This window comes from Megascapheus bottae, chromosome 12, assembly GCF_031878675.1.
Source record: "Megascapheus bottae isolate mThoBot1 chromosome 12, mThoBot2.hap1, whole genome shotgun sequence".
In the NCBI taxonomy this organism is placed as follows: domain Eukaryota; kingdom Metazoa; phylum Chordata; class Mammalia; order Rodentia; family Geomyidae; genus Megascapheus; species Megascapheus bottae.
The window spans coordinates 25,316,180-25,339,920 of NC_143520.1; the positions used below are offsets into that span (position 1 = coordinate 25,316,180).

Below are 23,741 nucleotides of genomic sequence, written 5' to 3' on the forward strand. Positions count from 1 at the left end.
TGATAAGTGGACGAATAAAACACAACAGAAAACCTAGAAGCAAACCTACACATCTAAAGTCAGCTCTTTCTGAGAAAAAACAGAAGGCAGTGTGGAAAAGAAAGTCTTTCAATAAAAGATAATGAGAAATGTGAGTACTGACAATCAGTAGAATGAAATCTAGATCCTATCTCTTGCTAGTTAAAAAATTCAACTCATAATGGATTAAATGCTTAAATGTAAAATGTGAAGCAGGACTTCTAGAAGAAAAAATAAATACTTTAGCACATTACTCTTTGCAAAGGTTTATTGTACAAAAAAATGTAGGTAGTAAAAGCAAAACTAGGCAAATGAAACCACTTGCAACTAAGTATCTTCAGCACATCAAAGGGGAAAAAATAATCAACATAGTGAAGAGTTACTCTATATAAATAGAGAAAATATTTGCGAAGTACACATCACACAAAGAACCAGTAGTCAGAACATAAGAACTTCAAAACCTTGAAGGAAAAGTTTTTTATTGTAATATATACAGAGATTAAAGATATATTTACCAGATAGTAGGTGCATTACTTCTTACACATTGATACCCCTTCCCATGTTTTTGTCTTCATTACCCTCCTCTCACCCCCTACAAATCATCTTGTTTCCCCCCTTCCTTTCCTATGAAGGAAAAGATTTTTTAAATCAGAAAGTGGAATTGACATGCCCTTGTACAACTATTCAAAAACTAGTAATTTTAAAAATGGATAAAAATAAAGTGAGCAGTAGACATAACTACATTTCTCAAAAGCCATGCATATACCATATGAATAATGTTCATATAGAATGCACATGAATAATGTTCAATTTCATTGATCATATCACACTTACAATGAGCTATCACCTCACTCCAGCAAGAACAGATATCATCACCTCTTATGAAGATCACTAGAATATGCAAGCCTATGCAGAAAGGGAATCCATCCCTGCTCTGTTGAAATGTAAATGTGTACCACCATCACAAAAGTTGCTGAAAAAATTTAATAAGAGAACTATCATAAAATTCAGAAATTCCACCACTGGATATATATATATTTCACGGAAATAAAATACATGTTGATCTAAGGACTATTCACACTAGCCAATAAGCACAAAGTTGATAGTATGACAATTCCCAGTAAAGATAAAGACTGAAACTCAGAGCATCCCCCATAAATATGTACAAGTTTTATATTTTATATACCAGGTTATAAATATATTTAAACTAAGAAATAGGACCTAGTAATGCTTAGTTTGTCAGACATCATGGCCTAAAAATATCAAACAATATTTCAATATCAAGGAACTTCTCCTAAATATTTTCATGCTGGCTTCCTTTGAAAGAAGACTAGAATTTGTGAGGCTAGGCTCAAAGGGCACATACATGGAGCACAGAAAAGCTTGCCCTTCTCACACCAATATTTTTTGTGCTCACTCTGTTGTTACTTTCCCACAGAGGTATGTTGTCCCATCCCAAGCCTTCTTTTCCTACTATTTAGCATCACACCTGTTGATGTGAAATAGCTCACATCACTGCCTAAGAAACCCGTTAAAATAACCAGTATATTGCCGTGTAAAGTTTATTATATTTTCACAATCAGGTGCCATTAATTAGTTGTCTTATTTTAATCTACATATTGGTTTTTTTAGAGTTCATAGGTTTGAATAGCTTTCCACTTACAGTAGTATATTCAGTATTTTAAGGAAGAAGTTACAAACACAATGATTAGTATATCATCAAGAGAATTAGTTATCTCAATGATGTTACATTTATTGTACATAGGTCTTTCTAGAAATGGCTGTTGGGTAAGTGGATATGTCATAATTAAACTGTTACAATGATGAAGGAAATAATCTTCAATTAATTAAATAAACTTAATCAAGGATACAGTGGACACTACAGGTGATGGTATGCAACAAACAAATTCTGGTTGTATGATAGCCTATTGCAAAACTCTTTGAACAGAAATATGTTTTATAGAATGCTTGAATAATTGAGACCTATGCAGGTGAAGTGGCTCACACATGTAATTCTAGCCACTCAAGAGGCTGAGATCTGAGGATCAAGGTTCAAAGCCAACCCAGGCACAAAAAGAACTGAGATTCATCTCCAATTAACCTCTAGAAAATGGGAAGTGGGGCTTGGCTCAAGGGTAAGTCTGCAGGCTTGAGCTGAAGAGCTCAGGAACAAAACCCAGGCCAAGTTCAAGCCCCATTGCAGGCCCAAATGATAGGAGCCACATGAATCCAAAATTCTCCATTTGTATTCTGATAATAAAATATGTGATCAATAATAACAAAACCACAGAAATCAGAAATACAGCATAACTCGAAGTGAAGTTGTAAAACAATAAAAATTTTGGGTTATTATTAAACAGAATATTAAGAATCAACTTCTAGCAGAATTATCTTCCAACTCCCATTACAGATATTCCAGAGATTCTGGTGGCCCCAGGAAATTAATTAGGGTAAAGTCATTATGAAAATTTTGATAACAAAGACATGAGTAACATATAAAAGAAAAGAAAAGAAAAGCCCTTCCTTTGAGTAGAATGCATTCTCAAAAGCATAAAATAGTTTAGTGCAGTTATGAAAATCATCCTCAAGCACTGAGGCAAGAAAATAAAATCAAATAAAACTGTGAGCTGGGTGTGTAAATCAGGCTTGAAATATAGCTACTAGAGAGGTAGAAATCCGGAGGAACACAATTCAAGGACAGTTGTGAAGACAAAAAGATAGTGAGATGCCAATCAACAAATAAATCAATTACGGTGGTATGTGTCTGCAATCCCAGAAGGCCACAGTTTGAACATATAGGAAAGTCAGGAGCTTCTACTTAGCAAATAACTAAAGCAAAAATGAGCTGGGGGCATAGCTTAAGTGAAAGCATACATGTTTGCATATCACATGTGAAGCCCTGATAGCAAAGCTTGATACCCACCAAATAAAAATAAAGAAAAGATACTGTAACAATATGAGACTAACCATCCCATTATTCCTTCAAGAGCTGCACATTAGAATTTTTCCACTCTTCACAACGGTCTTTATAAAATCCACAGTGTTGTTCTACAAAAAAATAAATAAAGAAAGAAAGAAAGAAAAGAAAGAAAGAAAAGAAATACCTGTGGACTAGCACTGATGGGTCAAAGTATCATAACAAACTAGATAGTTCCATAGTCTAGACGTACCCTTCCACAAATTAGTTATTAAGTACATGCATAAAATAGCAGCTTTCAGTGGAGAACTTTGGCAGAGATTGCCTTAACTAATTGATGAAGAAGAGTACCATCAATAATGGGGCAAGTATGCATGACCCACTTGAGAGAAATTAAACATCACTTTTGTGGTGTGCCTGCCAAGAAAGGATAACCTGAATTAATCATTGAGAAACATCGCCAAACCCAACTTGAGCATTTTGTGCAAAATATCTGGCCTGAAGCATTTGAATGTCAACGCAATAAAAGACTAAGGAAACATGTGAGACTCAAAGAAATCTAAAATACATGAGAACCACATCCACCTGCAGATCTAGACACACTGTGAGGATATAATAGTTCTGAGACAGTACCAAATTTCTTAATTTTCATAATTCTCAGATTATGCAAAATAAGTCCTCATTCTTAGCAAACATAAAATATTTCAGTAGAAGAAACATGATTGACTGCAATTTGTTCTCAAATAATTCAGTCAAAACAGTGTGTGTGGGGATGTAAAATGGAAAAGAGATGAGAGACAATCAGGGAGAGAGAAAGGGAAAAGAAAAGAAGGAAGAAGAGAAGGAAAAGGAGAAGAAAGGGGGACTGAAAAATTAAACAAAAGGATAAATGTGAGCTACTAGTGAATCTAATCATTGACTATTCAGGGATCTTAAACACAATTCTTTCAACATTTTCTTTTTTTTTACAATGATCACATGAATGGAAAAATAATTTACATTATTACTAAAATAACTACTAAGAAGAGTAATTTCATTATGCAAAAGTATAATTTTTTATTTTTTTTATTTTTTAACCTCCTACACAGCATGTCATGTCCGTTTAATTCTCTTAGATTTTACAGAATTAGTTTTTCTTACTGGTATTGCTCTTCATTTCATGAAGCCTTAAATTAGGGCTTGAATCACATGACAACCTGCTTGCACCTAAAGGAAAACACAATTTTTTTTTTCTGTTTAGGTAAAACAAAAATCTGGAGCAAAAACGTCCCTATCCAGAATAACTATAGGGGGAGTATCAGTGGTAAAGGATGTTGTGCTAGGAAAAAGAACAAAAAAGGCACACACCAATCACCTCCATTTTCCCAAGATTAAATGATTATAGCACTGATATGAAAAATTTATGACTTGAATTGAGAGATGTAAAAACAGATCCAAATATTGAAATAAAGGTTTGGAAATATTTTTTAAAAAAATAATCTTCTACTTTCCGTGCCCATGAATTTAACCATTCCATGACCTTACATAAATGGGAGCACACAGTATTTGTCCTTTTGTGACTGCTTATTCCACTTCACCCAGAGTTCTCAATGTTCAAATCACATTTTAGCATGTGTTGAAGAACTATTTCTCACAATATAATCAGGAGAGCATATTCGACCATCTCAAGTACAAAAACATTTCACCAAAGACTTGAACAAAAAGAAAAGCGGAGAATCTATCACAGTCTGAAGGAAACCAAAGGGTCATGATGACTAAATGCAACTTAACGTGGTAAACTGGATCTTGGAATAGAAAAAGGACAATAGTGTTGGTCAATAGTGTTATGTCAACACTGATTTCTTAGTTTTGACAATTCTCATGATTATAAAAAAAATGCTTCTATTTGGGGAATGTGGACAAAGGGTAAATGGAAACTGCCATTTTACAACTCTTTTCTCTATATAAAACCATTTCAAAGTAAAGCTTTCTTTCTTTTTTTTTTTCTGTGCTAAGTTTGAATCCAGGATCTCATGCATGTGAGTCAAATACTTTAAACTGGGTTACAGCCTCAGACTCAAAGTAAAATACTTTTAAAAATTATACTTTTGCATAATGAAAGCAGTGAAGCCGGCGGCCAGGGCACATGATCCGGGACCGGCTTGGTCGCTTGGTGGCTCGAATTTGTCTGTCCTTCCAAGGGTGCCATCATGGCAGATGCGGCCAGTCAAGTGCTCCTGGGCTCCGGTCTCACCATCCTGTTCCAGCCGTTCATGTATGTGAAAGTGCTCATCCAGCTCAGCACACTGCAAGCATCGACAGGAAGCGTGGCTTGTTCACAGGCTTAACTCCAAGACTATGTTCAGGAGTCCTTGGAACTGTGGTCCATAGCCAAGTTTTACAGCACTATCAGGACAAACCTGAGGATTCAGGAATTGGAAGTTTCCATAGAGAAGCCTCATATTCCTTTGACCGAGTTATCAAAGAGACAACTCGAGAGATAATCGCTAGTTCTGCTGCTACCCTCATTACACATCCCGTCCACATGTTCACTCTGAGATCTATGAAACAATTCATTGGCAGAGAATCCAAGTACTGTGGACTTTGTGACTCCATAGTAAATATCTATGGGGAAGAGGGATTGCTGGGATTTTTTTCGGGTCTCATTCCTTGTTTCCTAGGTGATATTTTCTATTTTTTATTGAATTTATTGACATTGATTTTTACATCATATTTCAAATGACATGTTTAACAAACTAGTATTCAAGAAGATAATCTCTGTATACAATCACTGGCACTTAGATTTTAGAACATAATTAAAATTAGGTTGAGGGCTTGTATGTCATAGATACATATTAATCTACGTAATGAAACATTATGTCTATAGAGTCATAAATTTTTTCATATATTTTTGTTGTAATTAATAGAAGGGTTACATTATATTCACCAGACACAATGTGCATTACTTCACAAACATTGATATCCTTTCTCATGTCTTGGCCCTCATTTCCCTCCCCCTACCTCCACCCATCATTTTCCCCCCTTCCCTATCCTATTTCAAATAACCAAATACACATATATACACAATACCAATATTTTCTTAATAAAAAACAATAGAAAGAAACAAAAATTAACACACATTTTATTTTCACCTAGACATTTTGAACTCATAAAACAGAGGCATACTTAGGTCAATGGATTTTGTTAAATCATACACACACACACACACACACACACACACACACACACACACACACCCAGCCTCATCAACAATGATGCTGAAAAAACTGCCCTATCTACATAAAAAAGAATGAAAGTAGACTCAGATCTCTTCCAAACATAAATCAACTTCCAAATTGTTGAAAGATGTTGATTTAAGACCTAAAACTGTGTCTGAGACCACTACAGGAAAACTCTGGAAAATACAGACACAGTTGACAATTTCTTAATAAGACCAATCACACAGGAAATAAGAGCAAGAATGGCCAAAAGGGGATTAAATGATTTAAAAATTTTGTACATCTAAAGAAACAATCACCAGAATTAAGGGACACTTTTAATTCCCAAAGTGATATATTTTCATATATAACTCTCTTGTCTTTCCTTCTAGACTACTATCTAGACTATTTAAAGAACTATACAATGCCACCTTTTATTATTAGATTCACATTTTAAGTGTCAATTTATTTGTGTGTCACTGATTAATATTCTATTGCTATGGTATAGCAATATTTACTTGCTCTTCAAAATATAAAGTTTCATGCAAAATTGTCTACAAAATTAAAAGAGTGCAGACTCTTTGCATATATGTCTTTTGCCTCAACATGAATGTACCCTTTGGATGAAATGTACAGAAGTGACATTGCTGAGTATGGTTAAATAGCATGGGGCTATTAAAACCTGATAAACTATATTGTATTAAACCTAACTCTGATACCTATGATTGCCTATCTGATGATCAGGTTATAATCAGATTAAAATCTACAGACAGTGACAAAGTAGATGTCATGGCAGAACTCTTGTTGCTGTGTATGCTGTGGTCTGGCTGGCCCTAGCTCTTCTTGCTTTCACATGCCTTCAACAGACTTATGTACATTCTTGGTATTGCATATGGTATAGTGAATAAACAGTAAATTCTTAAAAACAATTTTAGGGAAAGGCATGGATGCAAAGAAGCTTTAGTAAAACAATTATTCATTGTGGGAAGAGATAACATTTTTTTTTATTTTACAAGGCTACAATAAGAAGTAAGGAAAGAAAATACACACATTTGACACATTACAATGTTATGACTGATGACATACGAAAAGACTGATTGTCACATGACAAAAATTATTGGATTCCCCTGAATAATACTAGGAGCTAAGACAGGGCCTATTCCTAACTTGTAGTAAAAGTATACCAAGATGTCTTAGCAGTAAAGTGGCATTTTAATAAATGATTCTCTTCAGTCTTCAGCTTTTTTAGCCCACTATTCTTTCCTCCCATATAACTTAAGATTCCTGTAAACATCCATGCATACTATTTTTCTCATCTATAGATTCCATTATTCAAACTTAAATTCTGATAATTAATACAAATATCACTCAAGTTAAGTACCTAATAAACACTGTTGAAGTCCTACTTTGCCCTAAAAGGTAACTAATGCTCTGGCAAATGACAACTCAGAGAAGTGACAAAAACTAAACTTTACTAAAATAAATATAAATGAACCCTGCGATGTTCGCCTATTAAATCCTATCATTATCAGAGAATAAAATTAGATTAACTGGGAGTTACTTATTTCCCTAAATCCTGTCAATTATAAACCTATTTTTCCATTCTCTTTGAGGAATATAGAAATTAATTGTCTCTGATTCATTCATGTTTTTAAAGATATCAATACTAATTATCAGTAGATACCACACTGCTTAGAGTCATTGCTAATATGTCCTACCTTCCTCCAGGGGTTTGCAATTTGCCCTTCAGGAACTCCTCACATACTTCTTATTTCAAATATGACTTGGTAATGGTTTTATAATAATTTCAACCAGTAATGTCACAAATCATATCTTTTGTTGTACATAAATATCTAAATGTAATATCCTTAAGTCCATGAGTCAAATTATACCCGTGCAATTCCATATCTAGTCGATACATCATGGTTTAGTGTTATATTGTTACAGCGCCTAACTGAAGATATTTTATCTATCCTTTATTCACTCATTTGCAGAGCAACCAAAGCCTTTGATCATAACTCATGTGGGTTGTTATTCACTTCTGTATTATTCCATTGTACATTTAGTCAAATGCTCAAAACGTGTGTTCAAACATTTGCCAGTCTTCTTCATCGCCTTCCTCATTTTCCTGAGGGGAAAAAAATCAATATGTATTATTCTGTATATCCCTCCACCCACCTCTCAGCAAGCTATGTACATGTTGCAATTGTTACTTCATAACCTCATAGTCCCTTAGAAATTTTCCCATTACCCTGTGTATCCCTATTTCACCTTTTCCATAAAGCTATTCAAACTATAAGGAAGATAAGTAAATATTCATATTCACAACTTCTTCCAAGTCATTTGTAATGCCTATAATCATAAACTTATAAAAACAACTATAGTGTCTACAATTAAGGACCAGCCAACAAAATTTTGAGTTAAGATAAATGGTAATGTAATTACACAAAAATCATTCAGAAATCTTGAGTATGCATATATAAAATAATAATAAAATAACATGAATAATAAAGTTCCAATTGTGTAAATTATATATATGTTGCTAATAATTTATCAGATCTTTTGTTTTATACCCTGTAATGCTCTCATGACTTGGCGTATATTTGTCGACTTAATCTTGATAATATAAAATTAAATACATCATTTAAACTCTAAAAATATATAAATTATATGTGTGTGTAAATTCAAATTTTCAGCAAGATATAAGAACATATGGGAAGTGAAGTGCATACTTGGCCTGGATTTCACGATCACCAAGTAGGTTTGTATTTAGGAGCTCAAGCCTGAGATAATGATGTGCATTCTTTGTATCGTCATTCCAGTTCTGCTCTGGATCCTTAAAAAATTTCTGGACCCAAACTTGTACCCTCTGGTTTCCCCTTTTGTTGCCTGTATATAGCCTTACAAAGCTGTACAAGAGACCAGCTATAAAATAAAAGCACAGTAGGCTGCAAGGCTACAGACACAAATGGACTGCCACAAAAGGACCAACAGAAATCTCTGATAAAAAGCCTAATGTGATATTCCCCAAAGGACGTTAGTTGTTTGAAAAATGGGCCTGATGATATGAAGTAACTTGTTTGTAGTAGTCTCTGACCTTTCTCTGAGACCAGAATTCAGTTTAGATATTTACCTGGTACTAATCAGGAAATATATGGTATTTAAATTTAAAATGAACTTGTTTTTAATGACATCATTCTGGAGTTCCTTGTCCATTGAGATAGTGCTCATTCCTTTATTACTGTTTTAATAATAGGAATAAGTAGTAGATTTGTGCCAGTAGATCCTCTACTTAAAATCTTTGGGCCTTTAGCATTTGTTCAAATGAATTTGCCATTTTTTTTGTAACTCAAATTATTCTAATTTGAATAGTTTTACTGTACAATGATAGTGATGTGAAAATATTCAGTACATCACTTCATAAGAGTCATAACTGCAGAACATGGAAAATATGGAACTAGGATAAAATATCTTGATAAATGAAATATCATTTCCATATACATTTAACATATAAATTATAATCCTGTTGCATTCTTTCTGTTCCTACAAATGCATTAAACAGTCTATTAAAAAACATGTTACCTATGCAATATGAATGTAATTTTGTATCATTTGATTTATACGTAACATGTTTTACATAAAAATTAATTTTACTTTTATATTTTCAGAAATTTCAAGATATTCTAAAGAACATGCAATAATATAATTAAAAAACAAAACATTCAATAAGTTATAATAAAAATAGCATTAATTTTAAAATTAAAAAAACAAAAGAAACAAAGTATGAATATAATCTTCAATTGGATGACTATACATCAACCCACATTTAAGAACAAGACCAGTATTGATCATATTAGACCATAAATAGACAATAAGACATTTTTAAATGTAAAATATATTTCTATGTATACAGCAAGATCTGATAGTTGCCCCCATTCCCAATATGTCATTTCTCCAACATTTGGTGCTATCAGACTTTTACGATTTGGGTTGTGTGTTTTCTGAAATATGGATGTAATGTCTAGAACTTGAAGGCTCTTTTAAATATATGAGTGCAGAAGGCCAACAAGGATCCAGGATTCCTGGCACATCCTAGAATCAGGCTGGCAGGGAGGCTAAAACTTAAGACCTCATAGTTTTGAGAGAAAAATAAAATACTTACTGTTAAAGCCATCCTAGGTATCCATAAAATATGATTACTATCTGATACATGGTATCTCATCAAAGTCAAGTAAGAATGAAGAAAAATTTTAACTTTCTAACTTAATGATTTTGACTAGGATATTTAATAAAATATTAGGATTCACATATCAAATCACATTTAAAATAAAGACTACAAAACAAAAATAATTAGCACTTGAAAAATTAGGAAATTTTAAAGTAACAGAAATTTATACTCTATAGAATATGATATTTGATAGTTTAATTATATAAAGGCTTTTTAAATTGTTTTGCATTGGATTTTAGTTTTATTTTAAATAAAAATATATAGTTTGAACTGAAGTGAGAGATATTATCCCATATACTTATTAGGAGGATCTAGGATCTGAGGATTGTTTAGATAATATTTTATAAAAGGAAAAGGTAAAGACCTTTGTGAATATATTCACTTACTGTTTTGAATGTTCATATTACCTTTAGTTAGTTGTACAATGGCATTGCCATTCACCAAGTAGTTTATGAATACAAAGCATCTTGATCAATGTCACCCCTTTCACCCACCCCTTTCAACCCACCCCTTTTCTAAGTTCTCTTAATTTTAGGTTGGTATTGAAGTTTTGGTCCCTTAGCAAAGCAGTTTATGTGTAACAGTGCATCCTGACCTGTGTTACAGCTTCAACATCTTCATCCCCCTTTAACTCACCCCTTTCCTTATATTTCTCTATTCTGTGGTATATACAAAGAACTCTTGCCTGCATTTCCCCGTCTTCCCTCTTAATTCTTCTTTCCTTCTGCTTTAGGCCTCACCTTCCACTCTTGCAAGTACCTGATACTTATTTCCTGGTAGTTTGTGTGTGTGTATGCGTGTGGTGGTGGGGATTCGCCAGTCCTAGGGCTTGAACTCAGGGCATGAACACTGTCCCTGGGCTTTCTTCAAGGCTAGAACTCTGCCACTGAAGTCACAGCACCACTTTCAGCTTTTCTATGTATGTAGTACCAAGGAATTGAACCAGGGTCATTGTGCATGCTAGGCAAATATTCTACCAGTAGGCCAAACTCCCAGCCCCGGTTTGTTGGGTTTTGATATGTCTTTTTTTTTTTTTTTTGTCAGTCATGGGACTTGAATTCTAGGCCTGGGCACTGTACCTGACCTCTTCAGTTCAAGGCTAACTCTCTAGCATATGAGCCACAATGCTACTTCCAGTTTTCTGGTGGTTAACTGGACATGAGAGTCTCACAGACTTTCATGCCCAGGCTGCTTTTGAATCACAATCCTCCTGAGTAGCTAGGATTACAGACATGAGCCACCAATGCCTTGCTTGACATAGCTTTTTGCAAGAATTTAAACCTAAACTTTTAACTGAAGCCTTTCAAATAACAGGGTCCAACTAGAACTCTACGTTATGAAGCTCAGAGGAGTTGAATAGCTTTACAGCATTGTCTTAGATCTATGATTTTGATAGATACATGATTATTATCTTTGCAAAATATTATACTTTTCCTCTAGCCTCATCAAATTCCAGCAAAAAATACGAGAAGCATCACAAAGATTCATTCAATAGAGCATCTTTAAATTCATAGCTCTTTATCCTACTGAATCAATACATAACAATTTTTCAAGACATTTATTGAATGGACTTTGGTAGGTCTCAGGGGATAGATGAGAAATGGAATACCTCCACAGTAAATGAGCTCATAATCCAACATAGGAGATATGGGAAGCTACAAGCATGACACCACCTGCCAGAGTAGGAGGGATGGGAACAGAGTGCTGGAAGTGTGGAGAAATCATGGTTATTCTTTTGCCTTGGAAGTATTCTTTTAAAAAGAATGTGCCCACTTCAGCCAATTCTGGAAATGAAGAGACAGGTAATTGTAGGTTGAAAAGTAAAATAAGCAAAGAAGCAGGACACTGGTGACATGGCAAAGTAGCCCAGAAGTAACTCAGTGGATCTGAAAAACAGTTTAGGGATGGGTAGAAGGTAAGCCATGAAGGTGAAAGGAAATTTTGAATTGATTTCTGTGGGGAGACTTTGAATGACAAGCTAAAGACTTTGAAATTTAACCTGTAGGAATTCGAAACCCTCTTAAGGGCTAAATACTCAGAATTATGTTTTGAGATACTTCTACTGATAATATAAACTATGTAGTGTGAGATGACAGGAGAGTCAGAAGACTTGATGAACACCACAAGGACACTGTTGTTTCCAATATTCAATGAATTTGACAATAAATGCATCAAGTTCACGATTGCTGATGGGCTGACAATGGAAGTTACAATACAAAATATCACATGGAAGACATGCTTACAGCATGGGAAGGAAGTTTCTCTAATCCCACTGAAAGAACCAAATAGAAATTTGACTGACCTAAATCTTTTTTAGTTTGCATCCTTTTCCAAAATTGCCTGTACTGCTCTGGAAAGCCCAGGGGCCCTATCTCTGATTATGCAATCTAATTAAGTGCATGTGGTAAGGACTTAATTGTGTAAGACACTTTGCTAAGTAAAGTACAAAAAGAACCCCATTTGACTGCTTTGAATTTCACAGTCTACAAATGGCAGGTTGACATAGATATGCACCTATAATTGACATAAAATGATTCAAGCAACAGAAATAGATAAATATCTATGTTGACATATAATAATTCATACGTTTCAATAAGCACAAAAACTCATTGATTAGTTCCTTATGAGGGAAAAAAATTAATAAATAGATGCCAGTAAACAGATCTTACTCCTGACACTTTCTCAATAAGAAGCCAAAGCCCTGTCCACTTCAGGTGTAACATCACTAAATAACAAGGTCAGCCAGGTAGTGTGAAGTAGCACATAAGCCAGAAATGCACTGGGTTTGACGGTAGGAGAAGCAAGTCAGTAAGAACACAGCATCAATCTACAGATGCTTGATCCTACAGATGCTTGGTGTGACATTCCAACCAAGCAGTTGGCCTTCAGGAGAACCTAAGCCTGAGTATCAGGGAAAAAAAAGGCCTACCTTCATAATTTCTTTTTTTAAAAATTTGTAAATAATGACTCTTCATGTACCTTCCAAAAGGGCACATGTGCCAAGGGGATGGGAGAGCTCTGTGAAGAAGGAAGAGGTGGAAGGGCAGTGTCATGGGAGAAGGCAAAATGTTCTCATCTAAGAGTTTCAGTGGCCTCATGCATAATCTCAAATGAATGTTTCATTTTAAACAGAAACTGTTCCTGGGGAAATATAACGCTTTCACATAGATATACCTCTGGCATCAGAGGGGCTCTTTCTCTCCACTCCCTCCATCTCTCTTTTTACCTTCCTTCCTTCCCTCTTTTGATCTTTCTTTTTTTAATTGTATTTTATTTTTGAGAAAATGTATAGAAGAGTTATAGATACATTCATCAGGTAGTGAGTACATTACTTCTCTAACCTTGATACCCTTCTCCTGTTTTTGTTCCCTTTCCCGCCCTCCCCTTCCCAGTCATCATACCAAACAAAACAGAGATGAATCTGGATTGAGAAAGTATCACATGGAAAAGTTTTAAGGAGGGGTACAGTGTGAATTTTTTCACTAAGACCAAGTATAGAGTGTGTGAGATCAGAATTCTAAAGTCCTCTGAATGACTGGCTTGATGGCAATCAGCCAAGCATGTCATCAGAGCAGAATTCTAGACACTAAAGAGCCTCCCTGCCCTTGAAAGCTCTGCACAGTGGCAACTGAGCACAGGCAACACACATCTGTCTATAAGATACAGCTACGAATAACAAGATAGGAAGAGACTACAGAGAGAGGAAAACCAGAAATTTTCAAAGTAACAATGTGCAGTAACGGATCCATGATATACAAAAAAAAAAAATTAATGTTCTCTTCAAAGAGAAAGAAGGTCTTCCTACCTGATTATGATGAGAGAAGCAAGTCCCTCTATCATACAATGGCTTGAGCTTAAAAAAAAAAATGTAGCTGTGGGTTGAAGCTGTTCCTTTCTGAATAATGACAGAGTCAGGAATAAGAAAACCATGGGTATAATACTATGAGATTTCCTTAAGCATGAGATTTGACAGAAAGCAAGGAGAAATACAGACACAGGGAAAAAGACTGGGAGGAGAGCACCCCCATGATGTTAGAATTGCAAAACCGTTGGGTAATTGCATGCTTTGTGAGTGAACCCATTCCTGAAAACCCATTTGTAAGGATGTGTCCATAATGAAATTTGGAGAGTTCCTGATCTTGCATTTACATAGTGCCTTAATCTAAGTGGATCCCCAAATCCCTGGCCAGATTTCTTAACTGAATTTGTATAGTGTCCTCTTAAGCAGGAATCATTTCATGCACCAGTGAAGTGCAGTTACTTTTAGTAAAAGGACAATATTTTAGTGATTCACAATTTAATATTTCCCATTATTATAGAATACAGTCCCTTAAGCAAAGAAAAGTGTACAGATCTTCAGAAAATTATGACAAATGCATATAATATGATTGAAATTACTGATTAAAAATATTCCATGTGGGCCGGGAGTTTGGCCTAGTAGTAGACTGCTTGCCTAGCATGCATGAAGACCCAGGTTCGATTCCTAGGCACCACATACATAGAAAAAAAAATCCAGAAGTGATGCTAAAGCTCAAGTGGTAGAGCTCTAGCCTTGAGAAAGTCCAAGGACAGTGCTCAGGCCCTGAGCTCAAGCCCAGGACTAGCAAAAAAAAAATATTCCATGACAAGTAATAAAAATATGTATGATTTTAAAAAACATAGATTTTTAAAATCTTAAAAACAGAAAATAACAAAACATTTAAAATGTTATTATAGATGGATTGATGGGTTTGTAGGGGAACAGAGGATAAAGAAAGGCTTTGAGATTGGCTAAAATCTCAAAATTACAGATGGAATTGACAAAATAGATATTACTGGGCTGAAGGGTAAACTAGTGGAGGATCACTCCTCTCATACATGTGAAAAACAGTAATTCAATTCGAGTACCACAGAAAAATAAGAAAATGAAAAGATTTTCTATTTATATAAGATTATATATTTATATATGTACATATAGTTATAAATTAAGGAATAGTTAGCTTAAATGATTTCAGAGAACAAGGAAACACACAAACACACACACACACACACACACACACACACACACACACAGATGTGTACACACCCAGTGCTATCAGCCCTTCTGTATACTAAGAATGTGCTTTTAATTTAGTACTTGTCAAAAATACATTGTAAAACTAATCATATTGTTAAATATCTGTATATAGATTTTCTATTTGTAACAATGGGGAATATTTTGGGTGAGTGATTAAACTTAAAAGGACTTGGTATTAAGTTACAAGGATCTGCACAGAAGTAAGCCTAAAAGGTTAATTATCAGTGGACTCTCACATTATAAAGTAATTTCATGTTGGATAATATTGTGGTAGAAAAATGCAAGGGTATAAGAAAATGAATCAATTGTCTATCTATGTTATAATGTAATTTTCACTGAAATGGTAACCTCATTCAAGTGCCTATACACAGCTAGAGTTATTACTTCAGTTTTACATATTGCAAAATTATTTAAGCTTATAATAAAACTTCTTCCTTAATCACTTTTAAAATATATAAATTTAGGGACCGGGAATTTGGTCTAGTCGTAGAATGCTTGCCTAGCATGCACAAAGACCTGGGTTCAATTTCTCGATACTACATACATAGGAAAAAGCTAGAAGTGGTGCTGTGGCTCAAGTGGTAGAGCTCTAGCCTTGAGAAAGTACAAGGATTGTACCCTGGCTTTGAGTTCAAGCCCACGACTTGCAAAAATTTAACATAAATTACAAGATGAGTAAATGCCAAGTAGTGGAATTGCTGGGTCGTAGGGGAGTTCTGTGTTCAGTCTTTTGAGGAACTGCCATACTGCTTTCGAAGGACATAGTAAATCCACTAGCACAATGATGTTCATTGCAGCACTATTGACCATAGCAAAGACATGGAACCAACCCAGATGCCCCTCAGTTGATGAGTGGATCAACAAGATGTGGTATTTATACACAATGGAATTCTATGCTGCTGTCAGAAAGAATGACATCGCCCCATTTGTAAGGAAATGGAAAGACTTAGAAAAAATCATATTAAGTGAAGTAAGCCAGACTCAAAGGAACATAGGCTCAATGGTCTCTCTCATCCGTCATAATCAGTAGAAACCTTGGGCTCTCCTACCAGCGATTTGCAATAGAGCAAAACCTAGTTACATAAGGCCATACAGTATGAGGCTAAATGAAAGGACCTCTAGTATATAGAAATAAAAGCCATATAATGAGTGATTGTTGTCCTCTTTTGCTGTCCCTTGGTTATCTCATATTGTTACAGTATTTCACTTTGTTATCTGATATACTGGATATTGTGTATTTTGTTATTTGGAATTGGATAGGGAAGGGGGAAAACAAGATGAGGGGTTGGGGGAAGGGAAATGGGGACCAAGACCTGAGAAAGGGTGCCAATGTATGTGAAGTAATGCACCTTCTATCTTACAAATATAATGTAACCCTTCTATTAATTACAATAAAAAATTGCAATTACAAAAATATATGTGAAAAAATTGAAAGATGATAGGCCACAAGAACACAATCAAAATGCAAGCTTGAAGAACAGCATTCTTTCCAGGCAACCAAAGAAAAGTGTTGGAATTACAATAGGAAAATTATTAACTGGTCATTTAAATAGCTTCATTATGCACAACACAAAAAGATTTTTAAGCACAGATTAACAAATGTACTTTTTTTTCTACCAATAACATCCAGTGATATTTTTAAAAATGTTCACATAATGTGATGGAATTTAGTTTTCTACCTGTTTGTTTTCAAAGAAAAACTTCTTGCACTTTAGAGTATGTTTTGGGAGTTGAGGAAGTTGTAAATTATATTAAAAAATTAGTTCTGGTACATTTTGGCATTCTGCAAATGATTTAGAAATAAATCAGCAACAGCATGAAACATCATTAGATCCCCACCAGCAGTTTATTAATTTATGTATAATTATCATTTGCACAAATTATTGTGAAGGAAATGACAAACTGCTCAAAACAACATGTTCTCATACAACAGGAAAAGAGGATTTGAATTCAAATATTTCTAAATGGAGAATCAATAATAATTTGTTATTTCAAATTATGTTTTTTTTAAAAACTAAAGAGATTTCCAATTAAGCACTTACAAGTATGATTAAAAACAAGTTAATCACACAGAGAAAATAGAACCTATCTTAAAAAATGAAATATATTTCACACAGAGATGAGATGACAATATGTTCTTAAAGTTTTCATCTTTTCATATTCACACACAGTATTTATATTTTAATTTCTCTAAGGAATCATTTCTCAGTAATTCCCTATAAACAAAGGGGAGGGAAGAAGAAGGGATAGCAGTTCTATAACTTAACTGCTAAAGCTTAATAAAATTGCCAGTGATAATGAAATTTCACAAGTGTTGGAATTTTCCTAATGAAGTCAAGATGCTTTATAACACTATTTATAACACGGAAGTCCTGTTTTGCCAAGTTACATTTCAAAAACATTGTGTACAATGTGAAAAGTACTTTAAAATTCATTGTAACAGCCCACTACCTGATGAATGTAACTATAACCCCTCTATACATAATTCCAACAATAAAATACATTTTAAAAAATCATTGTTAGGAGCTGGGAGTTTGGCCTAGTGGTTAAAGTGCTTGCCTAGCATGTATGAAGACCCAGGATCAATTCCTCAGTACCACATACATAGAAAAAAGCTGGAAGTGGTGCTGAGGCTCAAGTGGTAGAGCTCTAGCCTTGAGAAAGTCCAAGGACAGTGCTCAGGCCCTGAGCTAAAGCCCTAGACTGGCAAAAAAAAATTCATTGTAACATAAATATACCATTATTTTCACATATTAATTTCATTCTTCAATAAGATTTCCAAATATTTTATTAATACAGTCTTACTGTTTCTCTGTACTTTGACTTCAATGTTATATTTATTTCCTATTTATATACTGTCACCCACCCAATCTTCAGTTACTTTGTACAGTTACTCCTCCAGGTCTGAGACTTTTTCTTTTTTGGGATGGGGTGGAGGGGGGCTCTACCATTGGAGCCACAGCAACACTTCCACTTTTTCTGTGTATGTGGTACCAAGGAATCCAACCCAGGTCTTCGTCCATGTTAGGAAAGCACTCTACCACTAGGATACGCTGCCAGTCCTTAAGACTTAGTTAACCAGGACAGATTTGCTAGCAACTTGTCACACAATATTAGTAGAGGACAAAGTCACTAACAATACCTAGCATGTATTGAACACTTGCTGTATACCACCACAATAATCAATACATTGCATGCACTGTCATTTCAATATTCATGTGATTACAGTTACCAAATGGGTGAAAATCAGTATCTCACAGTGTTGAAAGAATTAAATGAATTAATATTATTTAAAGTAGTTAAAAGAGATTTTCATGAAGAATAAGAGACAGATTGCTTTGTTGGCTTTTATAATTATTAATTTCCTACCGCCATTTTGAATATTAATTAACTGGAACTAGATATGCAACTCAGTAGGTAACATTTGCCTAGTATGTTCAAGGCTGTAGATTTGATCCCCAGCACCATATAAAATTAAATTAAAGAAAATATGAAGCAACTAAATTCCATATAGGCTGTGTAACTGTTTTCTGTCATATCGTATACTTCTTGTTTCCAACTATATTTGTGTGCTGTTAGGTGTCACAAGCTTGGGTCTTTATATGTAGCATTTATCATCCTTTCCTACCTTTATTCCTAATGTATTTCTTAGAATCAAGGGATAATTAATAAGCTGAAAGAAGATACAGTTACTACGCTGAAAATCTCTAATTACCAAGAACCTAACTTTAGTAGGATACTTGCTTTATCAAATCATGTGAAATAAGACAACAAAGCTGCTCTAAGTGCATTCCAACTCACTTCCAACAAACTAATCTTCCAGAAAATGGAAATAGACGGTCAATGAAGAAAGACTGTGTGAATCTATCTTTAGGAACCAGGTAGATAGGACTAAAACATTTTCCTATTTCAAAATCCACCAATCTTCCATACCAAACATAAGTTTTAACACAAAATTATATTAAAGGTAAATTTTGTTTTCAGTGTTTTCATACCTTTATGTGTCATGCATTTCCTGTTATGTCCCCCCACCCTCTGTATGTCAGTGTCTCTCTCTCCTGCTCTCCCAACATTTTAATCTATCTACAGAAAGTTAACTAACTCTATGTATACCAAGACACACCGATTATTTTGCTGAACTGATGTTTATAGGCAAAAGCTGCACACATGGATATACACACATGCACTTATATACACACACAAATTCTTCCAACAATCAGATGGTCAGCTGTTTCTTGTGGTATCCACCTGTGTTTTCACATTCATTAGAAATAGCTAGCATCTCCAAAGCAACTATTTTGAATCAGCTACAAAATTAAGCCACTGGCTCAAATGATAAGGAACAGTAAAATTTAACAGCAGTTGCCAATCTAACATGACAATAGCTTCACATCTTGCAATGGGGAAAAGCGCATCCTTCAAGTCTTCTGTGAATATGAAAGGACATCAGGCAATCACAGTAACTGGTATAATTTAATAACACAGACAAGGATAAAATTTTTGTCTATCTGGAAAGCACTAAAAATTTTCTTTAAAATGATTGTGCAATGCATTGAAAATGTTCTGTAAATGAACTTGTAAAGAATTAGCTGGAAGTGCTTTGCATTTACATAAGCAAAAAGTGGTACTACTTTTAAATATAAGAAAATATGGCATTAAAGAATTAAAATGTCTATCACAACAGAACAATGTTAGAAGTGATTATATAAATTAAACACTAAAGATGCGTGACTCATATGTGAGCTACAAGGCAAGGAACAAATTTTTTGTTTTGCCAGTCCTGGGCTTGAGCTCAAGGTCTGTGTGCTGCCCTTGGACTTTCTCAAGGCTAGAGCTCTACCACTTGAGCCTCAGCACCACTTTCGGCTTTTTTCTATGTATGTGGTACCAAGGAATCGAACCTGGGTCTTCATGCATGCTAGGCAAGCACTCCAGCACTAGGCCAAACTCCTGGCCCAGGAACAAAAATTTCAAAGGAATCTGCAGATCCTTGTTCAAGAAGAGAGCAATCACCTTTGTTTTAACAAAGGACTAGAACAGTCAACAATTCTGAATTGGTATTGAAGTCATCATGCCTAACAAGTTATGATACAATTTATCCTAAATTAAAATGTTGGGGATAGAGTTGAAAAATAAATACATATTCAACATAAAATGACACTAGGCTTTGTCGTATTTTAAATATAAGGAAATCAGGACAAACAGAACATATGACATGCTACAGAATTCATTAATATCTTTATGAGAACAAAATCCAATTCTGTTCTCTTAGCCTGATGAGAGAATATTTTAGGGGATGATGGTTACCTTTTTTTTTAATAATAAATGTCCTTGTGTTGGACTTTTTCCATATCCAATGCCCCCATTAACTGCCATCTCTCCCCAGGTAGAATCATTTTTGCTCATTAGCTCCACGAGGAAACCTTCCAGATTGTCATCATGGAAGGCAGTGAATTAAAAGAGAGTGATTAGTCCCTGAGGAAATCTGGAATATGCAAACTTACCAAAGAACAATTACATTTTTATAAAAGAAGGGACAATGTAAACCTGGACCAAAATCTGAACCAAAATTATTTTAAGCCTTATCTCAATTTTCTCAGCATACTTATGACTTCTTCATACCCTTTTTCCTATTGGTCATTATTCACACTACTGGTTATCTTTGTAAGTTTCAAGTGTATATTTTTTCTATTTCTCATACTAGCCTGAGGTACTATCTCATGGGTTAAATTTTGTACTGTGCTCATATACAAGTCCCTATCCCTATTGACTGAGAGGCAGGAGAATCTTACAGTTCTAGGCCAGCAGGAATTGTATTTGGGAGAATCTTAGCTCAAAAATCAAGTCAGGCATGGCTCACAGCACCTGAAATCTGAAATCACAGCTAGCTAACTTCAGGGTAGACATAAGAAGTTTATAGTCTGAGGCCAGGATCTAAGACCCTACAAGAAGAATAATTTTTTGCCACTTCTGGGCTTGAGCTTAGGGCCTGAGCACTATCCTTGGGCTTTCTCAAGGCTAGAACTCTACCACTTGAGCTACAGCAGCACTTCTGGCTTTTTTCTATGTATGTGGTACCAAGGAATCGAACCCCAGTCTTCATGCAAACACTCTAACATTAGGCCAAACTCCTGGCCCAGAAGAATAAAATTTTAAAAGGAAAATTGAAATGAAAAGAGCTGAAGGGATGGCTCAAGTGTTAGACCATATGCCTAGAAAGCATAAAGCTCTGAGCTCAAATCAAAGTGCAAAACTGAGTGGCTGGGAAGGTGTCTTAGTGGTAGATTGCTTGCCTAGCATACATGAAACCCTGGGTTTAATTTCTCAGTACCACATAAACAGAAAAAGCTGGAAGTGGTGCTGTGGTTCAAGTGGTAGAGTGCTAGCCTTGAGCACAGAGCGGTTCAGGGATAGAGCCCAGGCCCTGAGTTAAAGTTCCATGACTGGCAAACAACAAAGTTTACTATAAATAAAAGTAAACACTAACTACCCTTACTTTCTCTTGTAGCCAACTCACAAATTATACCACCTATGTGTTTACTGTGATCTTCTAGGGCTGAAAATGTTTTAATTTCATTCAACAGTCAGGATTAATCTACACTTATCTAAAGCATGATTGAAAGTCAATCAAATGTTTAAAATTAGTAAGTGTATTTGTATTTAATTAGCACTGTTAATTTCAAAGCCAACCAACATAGTACAGCTATTTCTCTTATACAGTCCTTAGTTTGTACTAGATTTCTACCACTTTTTTACTACTTTTTTTTTTTTACTATTTTTTTTTCCTTTCCAATACCCCTTCAATATTAAACATTCTCAATGCATCACTTTTGTCCTAGGCTCTTCCATCAGTTAAAGCCTTCCTTATACTTACCTTGGATTGAAACAATAAAATTATTTACTTACTTATTGGGATTGTGTCACAGCTATCCTGCAATGTTTCTTCCACTGAGCAAAAGCCCCAATCCCCAGCAGTCTTACTTGTTTGTTGTTTTTGTTTTTGTTTTTGTTTTCTTTCGTATCTTTTACAATCCTTTAATTACTGCCTTGTAAAGTTACATATTTACCACTGGTTTTCATTTGCCTTGATCTCCCTTTAAAAATTGTTTATATTGTTGGCTTCTGCTAATATAATTTTCATAAATTGCTTTTTCAGTGTCTAGCTATAGATTCCCAGCTGCTGTTTTGTATCTAAAAAAGAGAATGTTAGGTATTCTGTACTTGCATGAGTTTTGTTGTCTGAAAGTTTCCCATTTTGAGATATGCAAAAAACTAGGGGCCGAGAGTTTGGCCTAGTGATAGAGTTCTTGCCTCGCATGCACGAAGACCCAGGTTCAATTCCTCAGCACCACATACATACATAGAAAAGAGCTGGAAGTGATGCTGTGGCTCAAGTGGTAAAGCTCTAGCCTTGAGAAAAGTCTAAGGACAGTGCTCAGGTCTGGCCAAAAAAAAAGAAAAAAAAGCTAGTCGTTAGACTTAAAGACTAAATACCAAAATAAATAGGGCTGTCTCCCATTTCCCTGTTTTCCTTGACATTTCAAGCTATTTCATTAGTATATATTAAGATGGTCTGGTGGACCAAAGAAGAAAATTTGCTGCAGGAATGTTTACAGAAGAAACATAATTGGTGAACAGAAAGCTGGCAGTTCCTTCCATTCATGCATAATTTTTTTTTTTTTGCCACAGCATCTCAGGTCTGGTCTGTTTTCCTTGGCACTATTGAGCCTTCAGTCTTCGAGGGCATGTTCAGGGGAAAGCAGTCCATGCTTGACTTCAAACTGTTCTTCATATATTCTAGACCGTTTCCTCTGGCTTGCTATACTCCATCAAATTTGTTACCATTTCATCTTTTTAATCCCCTAATTCAATGTTTAATTTAATGAGTTTTAGAAAGTACAGATAGCCTCAATTTTCCTCTAAAATAGATACTTGCCTATTGAAAAGCACCTCTATTAACCCTCAAAGTACCTACAATGAAAAAAAAAAACTTGGAAGAAATAAAATCGCACTGTTGCTTATCACTGTAGTCAAATTGCAATAATGTTCAGAATGATACAAAGACGGCTCTCTGTGGAAATAAATGCAAATTTCCCATCTGCAATGATCTTAAGATACACAGGGTAAAAGTGGCTTTTACTGATTTCGTATTTCTGAAATGCCTTCTACTCTGTCCTTTTGTGGGGAATGAGACAATTGAAATTCTCCAAAGAAAAAAGGAGATTCATTGAAGTTCCAAATTACTTAATGAGATAGTAGCAAATTCCTTACACTGGTGGAGTTTATTTTTTCTCTACTAAAGGAATGGAAATTATTCATACGTGT

General features: G+C 34.9%; 1 protein-coding gene and 2 pseudogenes across 2 annotated transcripts in view; 2 read left to right on the top strand and 1 right to left on the bottom strand.

The window, feature by feature from the left end:
- Galnt13 (polypeptide N-acetylgalactosaminyltransferase 13) overlaps window positions 1-23,741 on the bottom strand; it is a 497,787-nt gene that overhangs the window by 465,343 nt on the left and 8,703 nt on the right. The gene's annotated exons all lie outside the window — the stretch shown is intronic.
- LOC150056353 (mitochondrial carrier homolog 2 pseudogene) lies at window positions 5,030-5,657 on the top strand (annotated as a pseudogene).
- LOC150056354 (UPF0729 protein C18orf32 homolog pseudogene) lies at window positions 8,924-9,173 on the top strand (annotated as a pseudogene).